Source organism: Anoplopoma fimbria, chromosome 2 (assembly GCF_027596085.1).
Source record: "Anoplopoma fimbria isolate UVic2021 breed Golden Eagle Sablefish chromosome 2, Afim_UVic_2022, whole genome shotgun sequence".
Taxonomy (NCBI): Eukaryota; Metazoa; Chordata; class Actinopteri; order Perciformes; family Anoplopomatidae; genus Anoplopoma; species Anoplopoma fimbria.
In genome coordinates, this window is record NC_072450.1 from 10194717 (window position 1) to 10215072 (window position 20356).

Here is a 20356-nt window from a genome sequence, read left to right on the forward strand (position 1 = left end):
CAGATCTGCCGAGGCGATGGTTCTCATTATCCAGCTGAGGAGTGAGCGGCGCTGGGTTGTTAATGAAAAATACACAGACAGTGACCTTTGTAAAGTCTCCCTGCAAATGACAGAGTTAACAAACTCCAGTCAGGGTGCAGTGGAAGCTGGAAACAGAGGGAGAGGATCTTGCTGCTCAAGATACATAGAAAGAACTCAACGTTTTATCCGTCTGATTATTCAGGTTGTCGTGTTGGACGGCTGCTGACAGGGTCAGAAAGGTCAGTATGGTCGCTAACCTGTCTCTGCACCAGAAATCACATCTGCAGAGGGAGAAAAACCTCAGGCCTGAGCTCTGCCCAGGCACCGGGGGAGTTGGAACAAGTCGAAAGACGACGGTTTGACTCCATAAAGAGTGTGGAGGAATTTCTATAATTGCTAATGTCTTAATTAGGCCATAAGAAATAATAGAGTCCAGGACTGAAACACAGCCCGCCAAATCATGACAAAATGGCGGTAACGGTTCACTTGGATTTCTAAAAAACATGCAATTCATTAAGCACATTGGGGTAACAGGCTAATTTCCTATTTTGCAGACAATGTTTATGGGGAAAAACTCAAATGCAACATTGTATTAAAGAGAGGTGTGTCCAGCAGACAGAACATAAAAATGATATTTTGTTTCCTTTTATGTATCCAAATATGCAAGCTAGTATTCTTGTGGTATTATTGTACAACTGTAAAGGCGCATTGAAAAACAATTAGAGGCTTTACTGCCAAGTATCAAATTAAACCGCCTGTGACCTCTGGGTTCACTCAGTCATTTTCATAAATCCTTGCTTGGACTGATTTATTGAAAGACCTTAAGACGGGTTACCAGACGAACTGTGAATATGCTGAGTTGATGATGGCACCATGTTTTTTTATTTACCACAGCCTATTTGGCTCCTTTGGAGCTTAGCTGATCACTGCTGATGAAAGGGTCAACACAATGACAGTTGCTCTATGAGATGCAATCAGCCCAGGGACCATTAATGCTGGGGTACTCATCCTTTATAGTGGTACCAGTTTATAAAAGATGTACGCAGCAATACTAACAGACTGTGCAAAATAATTGTTGTGAATGCAATCAACTTCGACAAGCCATGGGTGGAGCTCACTGCATCAAAGTAATTAATATAATGGAAGTTGCTTCGTCAATCCCATGTTATACTCTACATTTACTTTTAAATGGTCTTTGTTCTGTCCTTTGTTATCTGTCCAATCCATCTGGGGCACCAAGGAGTTTCAAACAAAATCTAAAAATGATTTTCAGATCCTAGCTGACCAAGTCCGTGCGCTAACACCGCCTCAGAAGTTTTTGGGGAAATGTTTCAGCACTTTGTTGAGTTGTTCTTTGCTCCATGGCAGGTGCCCTTTCTCACGCTCTCACCGAGACCATATGGGCCCGTCCAGCCTCAGCCTCAGCCTGCACCAGGCTCACTGCCTGCCAAAGCCCTGTCACACCTGAGTACAGAAGATCAAAGAACCCTGCAGTGTCTACAACCACACAGCTGCTGCACGTGCCAAACTTCCTTCCCTGCTCCACTTCCTTTGCTTTCAGCACATGTGTTTCCAAGGTTGACCACTAATCCTCCATTTATGTGCATTATCGGCTCTCTAGAACTCACTGGAGTGACAGCTCTGTAAACTCTCAGCCATGTCGCTGTGTCTTTTGACGTTGATATCCCCTCCGGTTTGTTCAACTGTTGCTCTCTTTGTCTGTCTGTTTGTTTGTTTGTTTCGCCTCAACTGTGGGAAGCCACATTTGGAGAAAAAAAGGAGCACGAGGAGAAGGCTTCTGCGATCTCACTCGGCCAAACCGTAACCAGCAAGGCATAATTGTCGTTTGGGTTTCCACTTGTAAAACAATGGCTTTGGCCAGCTTTGGAGGCAGCTTTCATACCAGCCAGCTGAAGAGAGGAGTGTTTTTTTTACTCAGTGCTGAATTAAAGCTTCAAATTGGGACTGTTATTAGAGAATTCCTCCGGGACTGCTAACGATGCAAATCTCTGACTAAAACCGAGGCAAGAGAACGCTATGGGGCAAATAAATATTCCAGATACAGTCATGTTTCTGAGCAACAAACAAACAAACAAATTAAAAATATTGCTGTGTAATTAAACAGGAGAGAGAAAGCTATTGATTATCTCTTGGCTTGCAGAGTTTTTTTTAATTATGTCTACCACTTAACGGAACAGACATTGGCGCGGTGAGCGACAATTCGAGATTAAGTTCATGTCTTCTGTAGCTCAGTCGTCATCTAGCAAGCGGCGTTTAAGTGATCTTATTGACTTCAGCAGATGCACTCAATCTAAGTTTACTTTTTTGTAGCCTGGATTGATTTGAAAAAAATCACCAGGGGTCCCTTTAATGCTCTAAGCCACATTCATTTCCACTGGGAAATCTATCTTTGTCCTTTTACATATAATGAAATGGTGATTTATCTGTACTTTACTATCCCCTTAATGAAACTAACAACCTAAAAACTAATGTATATGGTGTATGTAGATATACTACGTACTATATTACGAATAACCGTCATAGGTTTATGTTAAAATCATGTGAAATAACTGTATGCAAAAGAATACTTTCTGTTGCAGCTTCTCTTTTGCCACGCTCCTGTTCCAGTAAAAAATGGGGAGTTTATACAAAGTTTGGAATATGCAATGTTAAGTGAGTTCGCTAAGCTGACTGGGGTGCTACAGAAATTTTGTATTTTACTTTCATAGAACTACAGAACTCACAAACGACGGAGCAGAGCAGGCCAATTTATTCACACGGTAGTGTGGGTCAAGTTCCAAAAACCTGAACTTCCCATAATGCCCTGCAATAGCATCGTTCCTGCCCCCTTAATGCCCAATTCTTTCTCTCTTTTTTTGTTTTCAGTTGAATCCCAACACAATCTGAGATACCTGATGACATCATCAGGATTATTTTCTAAAATGTTACGGCCTGAGAAGTACGCTGCTTCTCTTGATTGAGTAAACTGAACTTCAATTGGAAACTGAACTTTAATTGGTAAACTGAACATTACACTGGACCTAGTGTAAGAGGTGAACATATGCGTATGACTGCCCGATGTGGGAAACTTGACTTTTAAATCTCCTCAAACAACAATATCAAGAATATCATTGACAGTCTACGCTGACTAAGAACAGATGCCGATCAGCGTCATGATCAGCGACTTATTTTGTTTTGTAGGAAGAAATGTTGCTCAGATGTTTGGAAGAAACGGAGTATATCATAAAACCCGAGCATATTGATTACAATAGACAATGGCAGCAGTGTTTATGGAACTGCGTAACAGAGAAATGCGGTAATTATACTGATAATTTACTAATCATTCCATGTACAATGTGGAAACCATGACAGAGCTCACTCAATCTGTGCCCAATATTTGTATCAGATGCAGATGTATGCTTTGAATAAACTATAATACGGTGAAAAAAAAATGCTTGCTCGCATAACTGATATTCACTGTACCATTACTGAGACGCAAGCAAGGCCACGCTTTTATTTTATGATGCAGATGTTTATCAGCAATGACTCACTGCTCCGTGGCACAAAAAAAAAACTGCACTGTGATGTACCGGCATTGTTGTCTGACTGCCAGATGCAGCGGCCTCAATTTAATGTTTTCATGACAACTGTTAAGTCTCTGCGAAGCCACAGAGTTAGCATATCCCCAAGGTCAGATATGGAACACTGTTAGAGAGTTTTCCGTTAAGAGTCGCATTCAATATATTGCAGTTTCATCCCGAAAATGCAATATCTAGTATTTGACTGAAACGTGCTTGCCTGTATCTCTACATTGGATCGATGGATGTGTTAGGAAAAGACTGATTACAAAGGAAACATCTAGACTATATGGGAAGGTAGCAGTTTATTGAAATTGGCCCCTAATATAACACTAAGTTTCGGATTGTAACACTGATTTGTTCAATATCTGTCGAGCAGGATTCCCTTTCTGCAACGTTACTTTCAAACCTAACAGATCCCAGGTCAAGAGTGTTTATTTCCCACTGATTTACAACTTATCACTTCAGGACTTCAAAGAGTATTCATCAAACATATTGCACAATAACTGAAAAGCAGCATGGATACTCTTCCAGGCCATCATTGGCAAAATGATGTGCTATAAATCTGCTGGGTGAAGGGGATTCCAGAGTGCATATCAATTCAAATACCACAAACCTGGCTGACAGAAAGCGTTTATAAAATTGTTCAGGGAGTGGTTTTGATCAAGTTTGACGACGCCAGAGGAGAGTGGCGGTGAAGGAAAATGGAACCGTGCCATGTTTCTGTAGTATCTTAATTAAACACTATTGACCCAAACTTGAAGAAATGGAACAAAAAAAGGATAAACTGCTTCTCATTCATTACATTTAAAGACCCATAATAAAGTATTTTATTTACTGTATTTAAATGCTATTTAAAGGAGGCATTTCGAGCCCATTTTTATGAGGGATTATGATGTTATGTAAACAATATTCACATATATTGCAAAATTCAAACCTAACACAATTCTTGGAAGAACAGGGTGTGTGCCACCATAGGAAAAACTACACTTATATAAAAGTAATCAATCCCTCTTGCAATCTAACAGGAGTTGAAAAAAGGGCTGTTGGGAATATTAGTAGATAGGAATTTATTCTGCTTCTTCAAAAAACATGTTTCTGGAATATGTGGCTGGGATGTGATGAACCAATAGAAACACTGAGGTTTGGGGGTCATTCGGGGAGTAGTGACAACACGCCACTCTTCAAATCGTCTCCCGTCTCTCTAATGTAAAAATTAACCATCCCCTTTATGCCGACCACAGCAGATTTGAGAATGGCCGGGCTACACGGTTGTGCAATGCTTGCTTCATAATTCAATGAGGATCAGTTTCACTACAGAGAGTGCTGGAGTCAGAGGAGGGAGATATATGGAGCAACACAACGCGGAATGAAGTGCAAATGCTGACGCTTGCCGAAAGGTTTGGATTTTGGTTGTCATGCGCTCCGTGTTAGACTGGGGTTGAGAGCATTTAGTCCGTCGCCTAATGTTTTTGTGTTGGCACTCGCCTTCTCGCCCGAATGGCTGCCAGATGTCCTTTTTTTTCCTGAGCCGAGGACCTAAAGCACGGCAACACCGAGGGCCCTTGCTCTGCTCCAAAAACCACCGGCAATGTACACGCAAACTGGCACCATTTAATGAGTCACACAATTGCTTCAAAGTAAAATTACATCCATTTAAACCTGTCTTACACATCACCCAAAGAAGAAAAAAAAAGTGTCTACCTTCAATTTATAGCCGAATGAAAACCGCAAAGACAAAAGTGGGACATGTGCAAGTTATTATGGATACACTCCATTCTCAGTGATGAGAGCAGCATGTATAAAACGGGGAGGGAAGGGGAGGGGTGGCATAATCTCTGCCCGGCATATTTGTATGATACCAGACTTTGAAATGGAAAAATCAAAGGAAAGCTTTTTAGAACAAAATGTGAACTTTTCTTGCCGTCTCCTCATGACCAGGCATGGTATATAATCATAATTTCGGCTGTTGGTTCCGTCCAACAGGTGATCACAGGAAAGTTGGGGGCCACGCTCTGTGTAAAAAATAAAGTCTGAGCTGCTGACAGAGTACAAAGAGGGCAGATTGTTTTGGCGTGTAAAGCCTATGCTCACATATATGTGAATATGGGGCAATAAAGCCTTAATACAACACTTGGGAGCCATGGAAAAAGTCGGTGTAAGGCCTATAGTTAGAGGCAGAGGGCCGTCATGTCCGAACAGCTGTCCACAGCTGTGTGGGTGGCTGAAACAGTGGCTACTGCACCCACACTGACGTTGGTTTTATTCGGCGTGCTTTTCCGAGCCAGAACACAGAAATACACAGCCATGGTACTGTCAATAGCCAACATGCTCGGTTGTGTGTGTGTGGAGTGGCCACCCTTGTAACCAGTCTCAAAGACATTTCCCAGAGGCAGACAACACGCTAAGTCTATTATTACCAACAGCACCGCTAACATGTGACAACACCAGCTGGTCTAAGGAACCCAATAAAATGATTTAAAATGTACCCAAAATAAAACAACCAAAACGTGACACATTTGGAGGAGTGCCATCTTGAGCCACAATATGATTTCGTTTCTTCCAGACATAGTATGGCAACCTTGACCTCAAACAACGCTTTTAATGCTCCCAGGCTATTTCAGTGGAAACCGAGTAAGCAATCCTGTCTCCTACAAAATGACGTTCCCATACAACTAAACTGAATTCTCAAATTACGTTTGCCTCCAAACATATTTTCTATCTAATTACGGTCACAGTTTTAAACACATGGTTAACGCTGTAAACTGAAACAAGATGCAACAGAATCACTTGGTTATGTTTAGGCAGCAAAATTACTTGCTTTACTTAGGTTTTAGTATAACACCATGGTTTGGCTTAAAATGAGTAGGTTTGTTACGTTATTGAATTTACGAACATAAATTGAAATAATTTAACATTGACTCTTGGTTTCACACAGGACGCGAATAGTGGTCTCAAGGGTGAAGGTCCTGTGCTTGTTTAACCCGCCCATCCACCCCAACTTCTTCCCGACATGGACTTCAACGGACTATAATAAGAAACACATTTGTGATAGGTCAAAATAAAAGTAATCTGGGAGGAAAATACTTTCCCCTTGACACATAATTGACAATGCAGTTTCGTTGTATGGAAACTTAATCTTTAGGAGACCAGGCTGGGCAATGTGGCTCTGTTTTGACTAAAAACATTGTCTAATAAATGTGCTGCTATGCTTTTGATGTGACTTCAGATTCTTGTGTTGAGCAGCTGGGCAAATAAGTTGACTTTAATTCTCTCCAACTCACCGGTCAGACAAAAGTAGTGCAGCCTCCATCGTCCTGGAGAAGAAGAGAAAGAGCTGGAGGAAGTAACACCTGGTTCCCCGGAGCACCGTTGAGGCCCCTATAGGGATAGCACATGCAGTACCACTCAGAGTGGCCCAAGTACGTTACCAGAACAACAGCTGAGCAGATGATCTGAGGCATAAGGCACTTAGCAATGACATTTAAACATCTAGGTGAGAGGTGGGGGAACATGGGGAAATGGGGTGCGTGTCTGCGTGTGAGTGAAAAGAACAAGTTTTAATTGTGTGTCAGGGCTCGCAGGGTGAAATCAGGCAACCTTTCACTGATAAATCTTTTGTATCAACATGTGCTTTACAGACAGCCCATCTCTCTCTGGCTGTTGCTGTGAAGCTATCAGCCGCAAGAAGAAAAAGTCCAGCCAACACGTTCTCCGAAACACACACGCATATGACATTCAAGTTGAAATATTTGATCATGAAGGTCGTACCATCACATACACACACACACACACACACACACAGGCAAGAAACGCCAAACTTGGCGCAACATCTTCACAGGCCATGTTCCTCTCCCACTACGTTTAAAGTGGAACCACACAGGGTTTCGGCCCCCGTCTGCACATCTGGAGGCGCTGCTGCAGAGGGCCGCTGTCCCCTCCTCCTCCTCCTGCACAGTCCTCATCATCCTCAGCCCCATTATAAATCCCATCTCACCGTGTCCGTAATTATTCCACACATGCTTATGCAACAAAGCAGTAGCCAAGCCAAATGACAAACAGACCCGAGCTATAAATTAAGACTTATTTCTTACTTTAATGGTTTGCACTCTCATAATGTTTGCCACTAATTCTCTGCTGCACAAAAGTGGCAACAGTGCACTTTTTTTCCCCGCGCATTGCTCTCATTAACAGTACGTATCTAAGCAACAAAGCAAATATGGCGTGTGTTGAGAAAAAGTTTTGCCCCTTTTGTAAATCATTTTCTGTGAGGGGATTAAATGATTCGAGGCATTTTAAAGACACAGTTACCCATGCGATATTGTTATAATTAGTGTTGTGAATCTTCATACACAAATAACCAAAATCAGGCATCTCGCTTGAGACTTGCATTCAGAAAACCAGCCAACAGAAAAAAACATTTCTCTGGGAAAGTGGCACTATAAATCCATATCGAGTGTCAAGCACTTTCTCAATTATGTTCAATTACAGAGCAACACATAAATCCTCTAAATCTCTCTATTATACCAGTTGTGTTCATGTCATGACGTATTGGCACTGCTGTGAAGGAGAATTTCCCCGGTCAAGCAAGCCTTTTCTGACCCTCATAGCCTCTCCTCTCATGAAGAAAATATATCAGACCACTTGACAAACTGCACTGGTTTACCTCTTTATTACAAGGACCTGACATCTGAGAGAGCAGAATGAGTGGGACAAGCAGAGCAGAGCAGAGCAGAGGAGGGTTCTTCCTCAGCCCGAGGCTTGTCAGTCAGCCGTACCCAGCACTCACTTAATCAAGCAGGCATGTGGCATGGTGTGGCAACTGCCTGGGTGCATAAGTACATGTCTTGTGGTTTACGCTGGTTTAAGGCAGGATGGATGTGGCGCTAGTGGCAGCCTGTCTCAACTTGTTCTTGGTATGTTTGTTTTGACAGTCAGCTAAGACCCCATGGGCAGGCCCTCCTCGTCCCGGTTGATCCGAAAACATAATATATTTGGTTTTTCGTAGACCGAAATAGAAGCCACATTATCCTTCAAATGTGGAAAGCTGTTGCCCAAAGAAACATACAAAAAGAAAGTCATTTAATTTAGTTTTATTTAAAAAAAAAAATGTATCCCCCTGCCCTCTGGCTCTTTTTAAAATAGAGTGGAAATACTCACACACAGGCAGTTCACACCATATGTATGAGAATTAATCAAATGTTCCTTGGGCCTTGCCTTTGGTGCCCAATTCACAATATAACAAATGTTCCTCCAAGCAGCACATCTGTAGAGGATGTCAATAAAGGACTTTGAAATGTACGCCAATGCCGACACTCGGTATAGACAAGAAAAGGGGGCTTTGGAACAGTTCCCATTGGAGGTGCTCGCTGAAAGGAAGACCAGTGGGGTATTGAAAAGATGTCAGTTTCCCAACTATTTCTATATGTAAATCCACGTTCCCCACGGGTTCCGTTTCTCAGCGAGGTATCTATATATGGAGCCACTTTATTACGGACAAATCCTCTTTAATGTTCTTGTCTGTGGAAGAACAGCTGGAGCGGAGATAAAAATGAGGAAGCAATCTGCACCAGCTGTTGAAGTATTAATACAAAAATTAACTACTGTGTGTTGGTTAATTGCTTTCTGCTTAATGTGCTTTCAAAAGCCTTGATTCCTCTTTTCTGTTACACAATCGCAACTGCGGCGGGATATCAAGAGGCCTGTGAAATTAAAGATTCCATTTAAAGGAGCAGCCCTCCTTCTCCCCCCATTCTTCTCACGGCTCAGCGGTCATAATGGACTCATGTGTTGAATAACCAAAATGGTCACATTAGACACCTGCTACTGTGGTCTTGGTAGACACCAATGGGGAACTCTTTTAGACTGCAGCAAACACAAGTGGCGCTCATCCGTCAAGAGCTCATGCAAACATTGCCATAAGTGAGACTGTAAGTTTATCACACTCCGCTCCGTCCCATTCCAGCAATCACACGCCTACACAAACGGCTGAGTGACGACCGCCGATTTCAAACAGCACAGCTGGTACATTCGCTTTAACTGCCATGCGTTTTATTTGCGTTATTATCTGTTGCCACCTCACTCCTCAGATCCACGCTGACTGAGGCCACATGGAAGCAGTTAAGAGCAACGTGTCCCTTTACAGAAAACAAAGAGAATTTTCTTTCCCCCCCGCTCTTAAGGAGTCACAGCTCTCCTCCTCTGGGGCCCATACATGCACGGGTCGTGTCTCCAGCACATTTAATTCCATGCTGTAAAAACATTAATCAGAGCCAGATGAAGTGGGAAGAATTCTAAGACATTATGTTTTTATGGATAATTTGAGGTTATTTATGCAGGATAAATAAGAAAATAACGAGCCCCAGACAGCAGTGCAGAGGACACTGGTTGCTGTTTGGACATTCATTCGCTGCAATTACTCCACTCCAGAGCACTAATCTTTATAAACCCTATAAACTCCATAAACTCTTTAAACTCTAGAGAGAGATACACAGACAGACAGACAGACAGACAGACAGACAGACAGACAGACAGACAGACAGACAGACAGACAGACAGACAGATAGATAGATAGATAGATAGATAGTGATCTTGACTCTTAAAATTGTTTCCATTGTTGTCCATTAGATGGCTTACTTGTACTAAAAACTCCCGGCACATCGGTGAGGTTGGGGGCCCATAGTTCACGATCAGGCCACGGCCGTCATCTTCCAGGAAAACAATGCTGGATAAGAGTGCTGTGTGACATATGAGAGGTCAGAGAGAGGGCTGCCACCGCAGAGCAGGAGCCAAAGGACAAGGAAGGGGGCAAGCCAATTTGACACACATTATTGCTCTCCCTCGCTCACACAGACACACTCTAGCACTCACATGTACGTAACTGTACAGCATGTACACACTATGTGTATCTGTCAAGACATGTACAGTACTGCAATAATCAACAGAGTCTAAAACGTATAATTTGCTGTTTTATTTGTCAAAAGAAATCCTTAAAATAAGGAAATCATGATTTTAAACTTTAGATTTTTATTGTCATTCTGTTGTTAAAAATAAGTGAAGAATGTGTGTTTATGTCAGACAAGTAGGGGAAAAAAGAAGAGCAAAGCATGGTTGGTAATGTGGAAGATATCCCCCGCAAAAAAAATCAATTTTGTATGTTCACCCCAGAATGATGATTAAAAAGAAGATAAGATAGAAACCTTATCATACAGCACAAGTTTGATGTAGAGAACTCCCCTCCTCCTCTCTGCTTTGATACTGCATGTGTTGCGAACATGGAGTCTGTATCTCTGTTCCAGCGGCACCACCTCAAACTGTCATTAAAGCGCATGTCCTCAGGTGGAAAATGACTTCTGTGGGGGAGCTTCTCCAATGATAACATGGATTTGCTCTAAAATATGTTGCTTTTCTCGGAGCGTCATGAATAAGTAAACGTTGATGAAAACCCTTTGCATTTTCACTATCATTCCTAATGCTTTTGCTTTTAAGATGCATATTGAGGCATGCATAAAACATCCTCTTCCCCCCTTACTGCAGCCGCAATGAATGATGGAGGAAACCTGTGCGCACAAAACCCCTTTTCATGGCAAAAAGAAAACAGATGAACAAACAAAACAAGTAAGTCTAAATGTGTTCTGGGCGCAACTTCGAGGCCTAAAATGACATGTCTCTCCCTTTTTCATTTAGCTGAGCGTTTCCGTATGAATAGCGCTGGCGTCACTAGAGTTCACTTTGGTTGATGAACTTCATCTGATCTTTTAATTCATCCAATTGTCGCTGTTGCCCTGGAAAACAGGGCTGTAATTTTGGCCCCAGCATTGATAAGTTTTTCACTTAGCATTGAGAGGATTAAATCAATTATGTTGATTCTGTATTTACTGCTTGCATGGCCACAGTCGTTTGTAATTAGCTTATTGCTTTTGATCTGATGTAATGTGATGAAATGCCTGGAAGCAGCTCTGGGAGCCTGCTTGGCTGGAGCAACCGGGGTGGGCGATGCTTCCAAGGGCCCCCGCTGAAGCCCGTCCGATTGTCCGAGCATGGGGAGATCAGGGGGACCGGGGGCGACTCGCGTGAGCAGCCGCAGACAGAGAGGCGGGGGGGTTTGGTGTCGGACTGGCGGGAGGGACCACCCGCTGAGATGGCCGCATCCTCCAAACCTCATTACCCTCAGAGGCCTTTCCTTCACATGTATGTGTAATTACACCCCGCCCTGCCCCACCCCGCCCCCACAACGAAAGCTCCCACAACACCTGATACCTGCAGGTAGAGCGCCACGGGGGGGGGGGGGGGGCCTTTGCAATGATAGGGCTTCCAAGGCCCGAGGGCCCGCTTAAATGACTAGCATTCAACTCTGACCACCCACATCAATCAAAAGACCCCATAACACAGAGACTAATCATCTGTTTTGGAGAGAAAGAGCCTGTTTATTCATGGGAAGCTAATTGTTCTAGCTAGCCACTGTTCTGCATCCAAGACTGTACTACAAAGCACAAAGGATGCAGGATTGGATTTGAAATAGTCCAATATCTTTGGATTTGCCTCAAGGACTGGATGTTGCCTGACAGTTACGGACAGCGAATCCTTTTAAAGTTAATTCTGTCAAGCTTCTGGGAAACAGACGGATGAAGTATTTGGCTTAACTGATACAAGAATTAGCTGGAGTTAGCTCAGTTAAATACAGAGTTTTAAAGTGCTGCCCATCTTTCCCTCAAAGGGGAACGGCTCCAACATGACTTCCATTCAAACTACCCCAACAGAACCCCTCCCAAAGAGCCCCTCTACCACCCCCTTCTCTTCCTCTCCCAAACGGGTGAAGCAGGCCCATGGTGCACTGCAGACTGTTCTGTTTATGAAAGAGGTCAGGGTGCCACATATGGCCAGCGCGTTAAAATACACAAGGCTCCTGCCGCGGCTGCTAAAAATGTATTGCGGCTGTCTGTACATGCAGGAATAAAATAAACTCTGAATGTTTCAGCAAGCGGTGCTGAGAATTTAATGATTGAGTATTTGAAACTATGGTCAGATTTGTACATGCAAAAAGCTGAAAAAAAGCACCCGTCTTTAAAAGTCCAAAGATATTGAGTTAGACGTCAGCAATATACAGAGCGTTGTTTGACTTGGCAGGAGGGGACGCGCAGATTTGCCTTGGATAAGTGTGTGTCACACGCCATCTGAGAGGGTAGCAGGGCCACAGTAAGCCGTAGGAAACTAGCGGTGAAACTAAACACATGCAATGACAGCCACAGGCAGTTGATGTGAGCCAAGGAGTCTTAGCTCCCAAAAGACTGGCCCGGGGGGAGAGAGAGTAGGGCTACTGATAAGTGGAATAAAGAGCACAAAATATGAATACCTTCCCCTTCAAAGCAAACCATTATGCGCCACTAAATTCTGATTATTTTCAATGCTATTCTGGTGCTTATTTCTCTTGGCTGCAGCGAGCTCTTCTCTGGCTCTGTAACAGATTTGTGGCTCTGTGTTTCACCTCTCCAACAACTAGACTCTGTGCTTAATAAGACAGAGGTTGGAGATTACTCTGTAGATTGTGTGGGCATTAAGCTTCTCGTCGGGTTTTATGATCGTCTCGCCATTAATAAAGCCTCCTCTGACACCAAAGACTAAATCTATGCACTTCTGCAGGCGCCAGTAAGTGTGGAGAGAAGGTCAAAAAGGGATCAAGGCATGTCGCTGGGTGTTGTTCTTGTTTTTATGGCAATCACGTCTTGAGACTGGGCGCAAAGACACTAAGGTTGCAAGTTTGATTCCAGCAACTGCCAAGTCACCCAACGTGTTATAGACTGAGTGAACACCTACCTGCTCCAGCTGGCTGCTGCTTTGAGCCACTGTGGTGAAAACACAAAATTCACATTCCCTAATTGCGTTCTGATTTAAGTGCTCTACATTTCATAAAAAAATATCAATTCAGCGAAATTCTCCAGACAGCAAAAAAACAAAGGCCCTGATAGTAGGCGCCAGTAAGTGTGAATGCGAGTTCAAGAGGGCATCGCTGGGTGCAGCGCTGGGTGTTGCTCTCCGACGCCCTGTCTTTACGAGATCAGGCCCGGTTCTGGGTAATCCGCTGTGACCTGTGACAGGAAGACTGTGTCCACCTCTCAGCTCTGTGATCCTTGCTTACACCTAGCAGTTGTGGGTAATATCCAACCATAATTCCATCTCCTGCTGGGCAATGAAAATCCTCCCCCGCCACTATTGGTTTTTTCCAGTTGCAGGGTCATGCGCTAGCAAAGCATTGTGGGAAGAGAAGGGTGACCGAGGTGGTGGAGGAGGAGGAGGAGGAGGGGGAGGAAAAGTTTAGGGGTGTGGGTTTTGGGGGGGGTTAGTCATAAAAAAAAAAGAATAAAATAATAAAAACATGTGTAATGAGAAAACATGTGGTGTGTAACTATTGGAAGTCATCAACAACAGAAAATAATAATTAAAGTGCAGGATGAAGAAGAAAAAAAACTGAAGCTGTCTTTTCGTGGCTGGGAGACCACTGTCATCATGTCTCAGGAATTAGGCAAACATATGCTGGTCTGCTGCTGTTGAAACCGAGGCGCCTCGCTCAGGCTGCGGTTTGGGAACATGAAAGGCTTTGTGGGATGAGCAGGAGGACTGGCCCTAATTCAGGGCCTCATTGCCAGGGAAGCTGGCAGCGAACTCCGATTGTGGGACAGGGAAAGGAATTTGGTTACATATTCCAGCGAGGACCGCAGCTCCAAACAAACCGAAGCAACAGGCTGCTGAGCAAACCATTCTGTCCGCATTCAAACCCCCCCATCCCCGTCTTGCTGCTGCTGTAGGGGTGAGGGACTCGCTCCCACCTGACTGAACCCCAGAGGAGGCTGAGGAGGGCGAACTCAGGGGAACAGGAATGTAGAAGGTCAGGCCCAAAGTTGAACGTGTAGCCCTTTTTCCCCTGCTGAGATCCAGTCCGTGCTGGGCTGAAGATGCTGGCAGGAAACTCTCTTGTTTGGATGGAGTGTTTGGAAAACAAAGCAGGCTTTGTGCTGTTTTATTGCAGCCAATTAAACTCTTAAACCCAATATCTGTCTTTGAGATGATGCACAGAGGTCAACCTGAGATGTGCAAGAGAAACAGAGAAGGGGCAACCGTTAACAGGTCTCAATTATCCCCACTTCACTGGGCTGAACACAGCATGCTTTCACTGAAACCTGATCGACTTAGCAAATTGGATAAAACTCTTTTGCTTCTATCTTTTCACAGCCGAGTCAATGTTAGTCTATGGGGCAAGCCCATCTTGATTACTTTCCAGAGGAGAGACTTTTTCTGGCATTTTCAGACAGGCAGGGATTAGATTAATCATGTCTCCGTTCAGAGTACATATGATTATGGTTGACTGTTTACAAGTTTTCTCAGATGTGCTCCCCATGCCAGGACATGGTGGTAGCGCTCAGAGCCTGAAACTCATTCACGCATGTGGTGGTCTTGTTTTAAACCGAGCTTCGCTGAAAAAAATCATTCATTCTTTGACAGTGGAAAACACAGATGTGAAGCAACATTGGATTTGCACCTCCTTGTTAGCATTTATTTAAACTTCTTGGTTGTTCCAAGTGGTCGAGGCTTAGTATTAGAGGCATGTGAAAGTGATTTATTGCAGTTCAGTGGCATCTAAATTGTGTTGATGCAGTCGACGCCAAGCAGGTCAACACAAATGCAAAAATGAGTTACTTGCATAACATTTATTTGTCTTTCAACAGAGGATGTAAGTTGGAGTTTTTGACACAAGTGTCACCGTCAGTATCATTCCCAACCAGTGGGAGGCAGCACAGACTGAAGGATGGGAAGATTGCTGCGCACACAATCGCATGCATGTGTACACAAAGGGGGTGAGTCCATTTGCGTGGTGGAAGGTGACCAGATCACACATCTGGGGTGCAGACCCAAATGGCCGGTGGCGGAGGAGAGGACCAGGATCAGTGGCCAGAGGAGCAGTGACATGTGGCACGCAGAGGGGAGAGTAGACCGCATTCAGTTTGTGTCTGTAATCCTCCACCCGGAGAGAAATGTTTGGTTATGGTTAAAGGCACAGTTGTCCCACATTTTCATCCACTTCTAATTACAACATAGCTGAGGCTCAGTGGCAGCCAGCGTAACTGTTGTTGTTGTTGTTGTTGCTGTTGTTTGTTGACTTTACACAGTTCACCCCCACAACACACTTGTCCCACGCACACGTCCAGACGCATACAATCAAGACCGAGTCGTTCACACCCGTGTGCAACGCCACTGCATATGTGCACACACACACACACACACACACACACGCAAACACACACACAGGAGCACACATGTCAAATATACACACATGCTACAGGCGGCTTTTTACACACACACAAATAAACACACATCCGTCCACAAAGTGATCAACATAGTTGAGTGGTAACCATTGGCGAGCCCAATATAGAGACACAGATCTGTTTGGTGCCACTGGGAGATTAGTACAACCACACTGAAAACCAGAAAACACTATGTAGACATTTTGGGGGAGCGGATATCACAACTTGTACATATGTGAGAGAAACTCAGCGCGGTGGAAGGACAAGTGAGTCACTTATATGCCACATGCAAACTATACAATACAAATGAGTTACCGCTTACTAATAGGTGCCAGATACGGAGTAACCTATATGGTTTAGTGTTATGGTTAAGCTGTATTACAGCTGCTAAATGTGGAATACATCTTCCTTAAAAGTACGATCAGTAACATGTAAAAAAACATCAACAAGGAGTGCAACCAGCGAAAGAAAAAGCAGTTAAAACACATAAATACACAGATAATGTACATCCATCCATCCATCTTCCGTAACCGCTTATCCAGTTAAGGGTCGCGGGAGATAATGTACATTTGAATTTAAAGTTTTATGAGAATTTAAACAACATGAAATTTTTTAATAAATTTAAGGTTTGTTTTAAAAGGCTGGTGAATTCACAAACACAACACATAATCAACCGTGTTTTATTTGCTGTAGATGGAATACACCTAGAATTTGTCTATGTTTATCCGTATACATTTAGTTAACACACACCATGAACAACAAGTAGATGTCTTGATGACGCTGACACTTATCAGGACCAAAGCAACAGCTGCAAGTCTTTCTAAATACATACTGTACAGAATACGCCACAATTTCTCAGTCTGTAATTTAATGTTTGCAATTAAAAACTCCTGCGCTGCCTCTCAGAGCGAGTAATTTACTGAATCAACGCCTTTAAATCAAGCGTTTCCTTCTGTGACAGACTTGTGTCTCCCGGAGGAATTTGCCATTCCAAAACCACAGTCTGCGAACCCCACGTTGTTTTCACTCCCAATCACACGCTTTATCTCCAATTGCTGACTAATTACCAAGAGCTAGGGGTTATGGGAAAGGCCCCAAAATGGCAGTCTGATGTTTTTGTGGTTCAGCTTTTGGATTGCACGCTTTTCTTGTGCTTTTCTTTTAATTGTCTTTCGATTTATGATGTGTGAAACCGGGGTCAGATGTGAGATAGGTCAAAAAAGGGACACATTTAAATTTTTATTTCAGAGAGAATCATAATTTTTGCACAGGAAATGGACATTCACACGTGTACAATAATGCAACAAATTGAAGAAATAGACTGTTCATATTAAACGGAGTCGACTTTTCTGTGTGCGACCAATATGCAAGACGTATGACTGTGAAATGGAGCCTGGTTAGCAAATAAAAAGTCATCCCCATCAAGCCGTATGTCATCGGCAGGGGCAGACATGTAATTAAATCATTTACATGAATGAAATAATGACAGTTTAACGAACAAAAACCTTGAAATGAATTTACTACCAGTTTAACAACATATGGTTGGGTGGGAATTTGAGTCCTGCGGGCCAGGCTGTGACTTTAGCATGGCTCTTAGACATTATCGAGTTATGAGTAAGAGTTAACTAATGTGAAAATGTAGCAATAAGACTAAGTAAAGCAAACATCAGTTTTTCCCTAGAGTTTGAGTCCTGGGTAAGAAAGCTTCTGTTTCAGCACCGAAACAAAGAAACACTAAAGCTCTCCATTGAAATCTAAAAAATGAAATTGTCGGTTGGAATATCCTCAAGGCACAGCAGTACCTACTTTTTTAGTGGTGAAGGGAAACTCCGCCACAAAGTGAAGCATCACTGCTCGGCATTATCAATCATATCTTTTTTTTCTCTGTGATCTCAGATGCAGTAGATGAAGTAATCTGACGACATGCCATGCCTCCGCTGATGTGCGTGCGAAACACCTGAGGTGACTGACTCATATAGAGGCACTGTGCAGTGTGACATGTACGATTCTCTGGAGAGAAAAAAAGGGGGGGCGCTTAATGCCTCTGTTCATGATGAAGCAGCGAATTATGTAGACAGGGTGTGTCATCTTATTCTCTGCTCCTTTCATCATAATCTCCCCCACTACGTTCAGAGGAGAAAGCCCACTGGAGGCCATCAGCCCTGAACCGCAGCCGAGAACATCACACAGAGATCTACCTATGGCCTATTTCAACAGTTCACCATTCAGACAGTTCATGGATTACCAGCCACCGTCTTAAAGATGGAGTGTAAAGAAAGTCTATGTACAGTAGTGGAAGTGCCTGAGTATGTAGCTACAAGTGTGTTTTTGACCACTAACCCTGACTGTCACCTGCTGTACAGCTGTTATTTTGTGCACCAACTGCCGACTGACATGTTACATACAGGACACACGAACTCTAATAAATCAAACTAGTGACAACTGTGGCCGCAACTAGAAAAGAACATTTGGAAATATTTGTGCACCATAACCATTAAATATCCTACATTTAAAACTCCTTACCGTGAAAATAAACAAATGTACATATTTATATTGTCAGGACTAACTGAAATGAGAATTTGAAAAATGTTCTGGTCTCTCTTTAGAGACATTAAAATAAAAAAAGGTTGTATTTCTTAAAAGAAAATAAAGGTTCATTGTAACAAATCACAGAAATAAATACTGCCGTATAGACTTTTTTGCTTTACGTTGTGAAGTACTTAAATTAAAGTATCACTGCCACAAACTATTAATACAACTCATGAATTCATACTTGTGTTTAAGAAACAGTATAGAGGTCAGCAAAAATAAATTTAAAGTACTTTTTAAGCAGTGTTATAGTATTCTATACTGTATCATTGGATTAATAGTTTGATGATTTAATGTATGAACAGATTTGTACTTTTAAGATATCAAAATTATTATTTTAACTACTTCTTATACTGACGGGTTGTTTAATCTAGAAAGACTGAAACATATTTTATAATCTAATCATATGTTTTGAATGCAAAATCCTAATCTACAATATAAGTAGTAACTTTTACTGCCAGATATATATAGAGAAGTAAAAAATACAATATTTCAGTCAGTAAAAATCAGCACAATGGAAACACTCAAATAATGTACAGGTACAGAATTGTACTGAAATACAGTACTTGAGTAAATGTATGTTGCCATTTCCAAACAGAAAACCTTCTTTTTCCCACTTTTTGTGTGTGGCAATACCCCTATCAGTGAGTTCAGCCTGAAACTTGGCCACCGTCCACTACAACAAAATTGTTGCCTGCTTTTAACATAATTACATTTCTGTTGCTTTGATTCCAGTCCGAAGTAATAAAACACTTCTAACCCAAACCTCAAAATCCATCCACAAGTACAATTAAAGTTAAAAGTGCAGTTGTTTTATGATAAGAGCTGCAGGGTCTGAAGCCACCAAGCCCTACCACCTGCTTCTGATTGGCTAGTGGCATGTTATTTTCCCCTCACACATAACCCAGCATGCACTGGGGTTTATTTATTAGGAATAAAAAAAAGGAGTCACTAATCTGTGTTCGGTTCAGACAGCGGGCTCCCCCTACACACTCGCTCTCATACACACACATCTGCGTACCAGCTGAGCAGGGAGCCGTCCCACTGTTAGGCTTTCACATATCAAAGAGCCTCGGGTGCTTTGGCACTGCCGAGATAGTTGTCCTTTTTTTTACAAAAGACAAACAAGCAAAGAGCTCGGATGCGGTCCAGAGACGCCTTTGACACGCTGTTGAAATGGCGACTTGGCTCTGTGACATGTATGATCTGCATGTGTAAAAAAGCTGTGCCAGTTGCTTGTCCTCTATATAGCAAGGCAGTCCACATCCTCTATTAATGTGCTGCTTTAACCATATACCACAAAAAAACATAATTTGCAGAATTGTTCAATGGCTTCAAACTTCGGCTCGAGGCTGCTTTTGTGTGCCGGAGTTGCATGGAAAGTATTACCTCTAGGTGTGTGGTACTTTTGTGATGAATGGTACACAGATTTTCAGAGGACAGGATGTTAGTCTGACACTGTGACATCACCAAAACATCAGCAATTACACACAGTGCGGTGAATCTGTCACAGAGAGATGATCAATTGACAGGCATTATGAATTATCCTACAGTCCACAGAAACTCCCTGAGAGACTAATGTTCCCGAAACAGCTAATCGTTATTTATCATATTTCAGCAGTGGAATCAGTTATTGATGCTGGTAATAATGAGAACAAGAACACGGAGGAGGGATGATGGAGTCGACGGCAATTCTGGATGTCTTGCAATGACAATGCAAGACATAATATTTGACATGTAAAAACAAATCACAGAGGTCCAGTCCATGTACCACAAACAAAATACAGAACGCTATTTTCAGCGAATGGAAACAAGGCCCATTTTGGGGATCAAAGCATACTAATGGGTTCTGGATAACCAGAAGCTGATGTC